Below are 6,821 nucleotides of genomic sequence, written 5' to 3' on the forward strand. Positions count from 1 at the left end.
CTCCCTCTCCCTCTCCCTTTCTCCCTCTCCCTCTCCCTCTCCCTCTCCTTCTCCCTCTCCCTCTCCCTCTCCCTCTCCCTCTCCCTCTCCCTCTCCCTCTCCCTCTCCCTCTCCCTCTCTCTCTCTTTCTCTGTCTCTGACTCCCTCCCCTCCCTGCTTCCTTTCCCAGGGTCCCTGGAGCAAGCAAGCTCCCAGGCAGTTCAGAATTCTCTTTGTTCTTTTCCCGAGCTCATTGTTCTCCATTGTTTCCCACGCACCCCCTCCCCTCCCGGGCCACAGCTGGTTCCCAGGCCTGGGAAGGGGGAGACAGAAGTCTGGCCGGGGGTGGGCCGTGTGAGGGTAGGCCGGGGTGCAAGGGCACGTGTGGATGTGTGCATGTTCTTGCCTGGTGATTAGCACATCTGGGAATGTGCGCGCCGGCGAGGGGACGGGCGGGGCGGGAGCGAGCCGTGTGTAATGTTTGTGCTCACCAGCACATTTTATTTTTGGTCTGTTTCTGTGATTTCATCCATGTGGAGCTCAGAGCGGGCAACATAAATTGGCAACTTCTGTACCGCGTAGCCTGAGCCGCTGAATGGCGGCCCAGAAGCGGTGGGTTTTTCCCAGAATCACCTAGCTGGGCTGAAGGGGGCGGGGGCGCTTGAATCCAGGTCCCGACTCCACGGCCAGCTCTAACCACTGTACCTCTCTGTCTCTGTTTGACTGACGTGCCTGGGACTGGATCTCCTCTCAAGTGCATCCCAGAGTTAGGGATCGCAGATTTAGACCTGGAAGGTTCCTGAGAGGTTGAGTCCCACCCCCCCACAGGCGAAGCTTAGGCCCAGGAGGATAAGACTTGGCCGTGAGGAGGATTTGAACACCATCTTCAAATCATATTGAAGTCATGCTGCGTACAATGAAGTAGCCGGACCATGATTGCTCCGGATCCGTCCATTTCTCACGTGTTCTAGGATTCTATGTATGTCCTAGGGTGGACGCAAATAAATTATCTCTCTGAAACATGGGGACCCACACCCCCCTTGTCACTCCCCTCCACCCCACCTATATGCGGACATGTACCAGCACACTCTCCGGAGAAAGCGTATGCAGTGCGTACGTTCAGTGACGCAAGCATACACAGATGTGGATCCGACATCTGCCGCCTGGCTCTGCCACCGGAGAGGCTCAGGTCTGGGGCGGTTTACAATGGTCCTGCCTCGGATGTGCCGGGGGTGGAGGGTAAGGGAGCACTCCTTAGGGACCTGGCCACTGAGCACTAACTCCTCGGAGCTGCCGCAGAGGACTTTCCCTCCCCAGCGCATGCCTTCAGGGTGGCTGGGTGGGGGCGAGGGCGGAGGAGAGCGCCTGGGGGCTGACCTTCTCTCTTGATGGGTGACCCCCGAGCCACGTCCTTGCCCAGGGCCTCCGGTTTGGGTGCTCCCTCCGCCTCCCAGTCTCCTGCTCACCACCCGGGCTCAATGGGACAGGGAGCGGGCAGGAAGTAACTCTTGCTCAGGGTCTCTCCGCATCAGTTCCTTGGCCCTTGGAGAGAAGAGAGCTCCCCATTAGCTTCCGCCCTTAGTCCCAGGGAAGTCGGAGGGAACATCCTGGAGAAAGTGAGAAGCTGGGAAACACAGGAGTCTCAGAAATAAGACTATTTACCATCAGCGTTAATTAGCATCCCTCTTTAAGTGATTTCCCGTCCATTCTTTCATTTAATTTCTCCAGGCGGCCAGAGAGGAAGGAAGGCAAGGACCGCCGATCCAAGCCGAACCCGAGAACACTAAAGAGAAAGGGAAGGAAGTGACTTGTTCAGGTTCACCCGCGAGCCAGGAGTCGGGCTGGAACTTGAACCCAGGCCTTGCCATCCCAGCCCGGTTACCTTTCCCAGCTTCAAACAGAAACCGACACAGCAGTCTCTGGCCCCGCGCCCACCCAGCTCCTCCCGGATCCCAGACTCCGGGACAGACTCGGGCCTCAGTCACTAGCCCCTGACTCAGCCCCCCAGTCTCAGTCCGCAGCTCCCTCCCTCGTGAGGGAGGGGGATCATCCTCCCACCTCAGATAACCCCGCTTGAGACTGGCGGGAAAGGAGAGGGGAGCTGACTCAGGATCCAGACTCTCCCTTGCGCCCCGCCACCCCCCCCCCATGCTGCACGGCTCTCTCCCCAGACGGCGGGAATCCCAGCTCCCGCTTCCCCAAATTGGATAATTGGAGACAGAGGGTGTGTATGTGCAACTTCCAAGTGTCTAGAGTCTGGGAAAAACCTTTCTCCCTCCGCCTCCCCCCTTCTCTACCTCGCAGTTTGGCACCTGGAGTTCCACTCCTCCCCGGGAGCCAGGGGGGAGCGGGAGGACGCAGAAGGGAGGGATCGCAGCCAAGTCCTAGCTGGGGCAGCTGGAAGGGTCGGGGGAGGGGGAGCTTTAGCTTCCAGTGGGGCTGCGGGCGGGGGTGCTAGGAGGAGACCCCTTTTCTCCCGCTCGAATGAGCCCGCGTGCACCCTTCTTCTGAGAGACTGCAGGCCGGGGTGAAGGGACGCCGACCCCTCCCCCCAACTCGCTCATGGGTAGGCCCGCGTGCACCCCTCTTTTTAGGAGTTGCAGGAGGGGCACGTGGAGACGGAGAGGATCCCGCATGGGTCGGCCCCCGAGCAGTGCCCTCTTCTTTCTAGGGGCTGCAGGCAGGAGTACAGCATGGGTGGGCCTCGTGCACCCTGTCTCTATCCACAGTCGCGCCCTCTCCCACAGGGGCCCTTCGGCCTGGGGTTGTCCCGGCTCTGGGCCAGGTCCCCCGCGCCCCGCCAGCCGCAGCTCCAGGGCCGCCCCCCCCTCTCCACTTCTTGCGGCTGGGGCAGGACTCAGGCAGACGGAGGAGTCAGCTGGAGGGAGGCCCCTGTCTAGAGCTGGGAGCCGTCTGGCCGGCCGCTCCCCCGCCCTGCAGCTCCCCCTCCCCGGGAGGAGGGGGCGGGGTGCCGTCTGCACAGACCCGCCTTTTGTGAGCAGTGCCCGCCCCGGCACTCGGAGGCCCCCGCCGGGCACCGGGCCAGGCCCCAAAATAGCCCGCCTGCCCGCCACCCGGGAGCCCGGGCCCAGGCGGCTGCCCTGACCCCACCGCGGACTCTCTGGGCCGCCGCCGCCCTGGGCAGGGCCTCGGGCACCGCGGAGAAAGCCTGGGGCAGAGCAGCAGGCCTGCGGCGTGCACGCTCGCGGAGTCTGTGCGGCTCCTCGGCTGCAGCACGCCCCGGGCACATCTGCGGCTCCGGGAGGCCGTGTCCTCGGCGCACTTTACAAGGAGATCGGAATGGGGCCGGCGCGCACGTCCGAGGCCGGCCCGGGAGGAGCCGCTCACCACAGGCTGCAGAGGGGCCGGGCGGGGCGCCAGCCCGGGCCTCGACTACATCACCTGGACAATGGGGGCGAGGAGCGTGCGCTGGAAAACAATCCAAATTTCCTTTCAACTTCCACGAGCTCCGCGGAAAGTCATAAACTGTAAATGTTTCTCTCAGTGCACGTACATCTCGTGGTTCTCTGACCGATCAAAGTGGCGATAGATCTTAGGGGGCATCCGCCCAGACTCCTCCTTCTTACAGACGAGGAAACTGAGGTCCACAGAGGGGAAATGATTTTCCCTGAGCAGATGAGCTGCAATCGATGTCTGGCATCCCAGATTCCTGACCTGGAGACATTGCTAAATTTACCCCTACTGTCCCAACTACCCAAACAGTGGCCTGGCCGGCCTCTCCCCGGCCCATCTCCACCCCAAGCAAACAAACAAACAAAAAGCACACACCCTGTTTTTTCAAGGGCCTTCCCTTCAGTGGGCATGGGATTGGCTTTTGCACCCCTGGGCTCCCTTTCTTTTGCTCTGGGGAAAGGGCTGGGGGTTGGAGGATGGATGGCTCCTGCATTGGTGTCCTCTCATTCCTCTCTGAATAGGGGCAGCCTCGACCCTTTAGGAGAGGTGGCTAGAGGCTGGGGGGGGCAGGGAGCCACCTGGCATTGAGGCTGCAGAGCAATGGGGGAGGGCACTGGCAGGCGCTGTCTGGGCCAGGCGCCAGACGGCAGCTTCCCTGAAACTGGGCACAGCAAGCGGCTGAGTCAGTCTTCCGGCCCCACCTGGCCCCGGGCACTCTCGGGCAGGTGGGGCAGGGAAGGTGATGCCAGAGTGCAGGAGGGCCGTCCCGCTCCTCAGCGTGCCCAGAGGCCCATGCAGGCGCACACTCGGAGCGCACACACACATGTGCGCGCAACACGAGGTCCCTCCCGCCTGGACGGGGATCACACACGGACCGGGCGGATCGGTGCCCATGGGCACATGCTGATGCGCCAATTTCAAGCCTGCCCCCGCTCTGCACACAACGGTGAGACAGTGCATTTCCCGGTGCCCACCTAAACGCCAGCGCCGCCCGTGGGCGTATGACATCCCCCACTGCATATAATTTTACCAGTTACAGAGGCGCTTGCTTGATCGGAGATAGCATAGACAGGATTAAAAATCCCTATTTTAGGGAAGAAACCTGGCTCCTTCTCCTGCCTTAACTAACTCCCCGGGGTTCACCAATGGCCCAACAGGACCCCAGGCCAAGAGACATCTTCCTCCCCTCCCCTCTGCCCCACCCACTCTCATAAATCTAGACTTAGAGCTTTCAGCTCAGAAGGGTGCTTGGAGGCCATTGAATCAGAGCTCTTCCTGGAAGTGAAGGTGAGGAAACTGAGGCTCCAAGTAATTTTCTCAGGGGCACCCAGCTAGGAAGCAAGATTTGAACTCAGCTCCTCCATGACTCCAAATACAGAGCTATTTACACTGTATGCTATCTCCTTTTTTTCTTTCTTTCTTTTTTTTTTTTTTTGCTGAGGCACTTGGGGTTAAATGACTTGCCCAGAGTCACATAGCTAGGAAATGTTAAGTGTCTGAGGCCAGATATGAACTCAGGTCCTTCTGACTTCAGGGATGGTGCTCTCCTTCATGCTGTGTCTTGTAGCATCCGTGGTTGGGCTTTGAGTCAAGAGAGCTGGGTTTAAATAGAGGATCAGAGTTGTGAGCAATGTGACTATGATCAAGTCATTTAACACCCCCCCCCAACTCTCATTTCTTCTCCTGAAGGGTGAGGTAAGCCTTTTTTACCATTCACCAACCAGGTAAGTTGGGGAAAAGTGCCACAGAAATAGGACAACTATTTTAGGATGATGATTATCATTGTTGCCCTCTCCATCTCTGCCCTGTCCACAGTGGGCCAAGCCTCGGGGCCAACACGGGCAGCCTCCGGCTTCTCCCAGGGAGGCCCGGGCCTGGAACCCAGGGAGAAGCAGAGATGCTCTGAATCCAGGCCCTCCCAGAGTGCCCTGCGGCCTGGGGGGGTGAGGGGGGCTTCCTGAGCACTGAGCTGGCAAAGCCCAGAGCCAGGGAGGCGCATACCTGCAGGCATCTCCATCCAGCAGCCCAGGTCTCACTTAGAGCCTCTTACTCAAGGTGACAATAGTTTCTCAATGGATACCTCAGATCAGAGTCTGCCCAAGGGTCATTGAATTTAGGGGTGAAAGTATAGGATTAAGGCCTTAGAGGCCAGTGAAGTCAGTAGGAAAGCTAAATGTCCTGGAGGACAGATGGTAGTCAGGGGTCTGGGTTCCAGTACTGCCTCAGCCCTACACTCCCGGGATGTGTCACCCTGTGTTCTTACTTCCCCTTCTAGGTCTCAGTTTACTCATCTGCAAAAAGAAACAGTTAGACTCAATGGTCTCTAAGGTACCTTCCAGCTTTATGACTGTGACCCCAAGCGATTTCCCAAGATTCATACAGATAACATAAGTAGAAGGGCCTCTGATACTAGGAAGGTGTGGAAAAGGGGAAAGAACCCCAGCCCTGTAACTTTCTGAGACAAAGTGCCCCTTCCCAGACACGATTCTCCTGGGTGAGCTGTCCCTTAGAAGAGGCAGCTAGCTGGCAGAGACCAGTCCAAAGACCCAAGACCCAAGTCACTTAACCATTCAGCCTCAGTTTCTCCATCTATAAAATTGGAATACCAATAGCACCCATCTTCCAGGGTTGTTGTGATGATCCAGCGAGAAAACATGTAAACCTTAAAGGGCTCCCTAAATGCTAATTATACTGTTATTCCTTCGCTGTTCTCAGCCTCGGTTTTCTCGTCTGTAAAATGAGGACAATAATAGTCCTACGTCACAGTTTTTGTCCGAATCAAGTGAGATAACATCTGGAGAGTGTTTTGCAAACCTTAAAAGGCTGTATCAAGGCTAGCAGTTATTATTAGTAATAACACTCACTCCTGCAGGGCGAGGACTACTTTTGTCCCCGGTGCTTTTTCCTTCATTTGTTCATAGCTCTTGAAGACACTTCCAGCTCCAAATCCAGAATCTTACAATAATATGCTTTTCATTCTCTGACTGCACGTAGGGGGCTGTTTCCAATTACACTAGGTTGCTCAACTCTAATAAGATTCTTCTTTTGCTCAAAGACCTTTCATGGCTCCCTATTTCCTGGAGGAGAAGATCCGAAACCTCAGGACTAGAATCCAGGATCTGTCACCGCCGTCTCCAATCTCCCAGGCTGCTCCCTCTGCTCCTCATTACCCGCCCCCACCCTTTATTCCGATGCTTTTCCATCCATCCCTCTTCCCCGTCAGCCTCTGGGTTTGCTGGCTTTGTACTTTGGGGCTTTCTCCTTTGCTGCCCTCAGTCTGTTTCCGCCCTGCCCCTGGAGGTGGGTGGGAGCCAGGTCCCCATCCCCACATCCCGGAGAGCATCAGGCAGAGCCCTGGAACAAGAACAGAGGAGGAGGGGGCGGTGTCTGCAGGAATGGGGGCGGGGCCGGAGGATCAGCCAGAGGGA

At 57.8% G+C, this 6,821-nt stretch overlaps 1 long non-coding RNA gene across 5 annotated transcripts; it reads right to left on the reverse strand.

Annotated features, from left to right (window-relative positions):
* Positions 1–242: 242 nt before the first annotated feature.
* On the reverse strand, positions 243–3,880 carry LOC141563328 (uncharacterized). 5 transcript variants are annotated; one of them, XR_012488394.1, is made up of 4 exons: positions 3,382–3,880; positions 1,642–1,762; positions 1,060–1,521; positions 243–965 (listed from the first exon to the last, which is right to left on the reverse strand). It is a non-coding gene; the product is annotated as an uncharacterized LOC141563328 (long non-coding RNA). The 5 variants fall into 5 exon arrangements; XR_012488393.1 differs by having other exon boundaries at positions 3,328–3,880; XR_012488396.1 differs by lacking the exon at positions 3,382–3,880 and adding an exon at positions 2,292–3,278.
* Positions 3,881–6,821: the final 2,941 nt, after the last annotated feature.

This window comes from Sminthopsis crassicaudata, chromosome 1 (assembly GCF_048593235.1).
Source record: "Sminthopsis crassicaudata isolate SCR6 chromosome 1, ASM4859323v1, whole genome shotgun sequence".
NCBI lineage: Eukaryota > Metazoa > Chordata > Mammalia > Dasyuromorphia > Dasyuridae > Sminthopsis > Sminthopsis crassicaudata.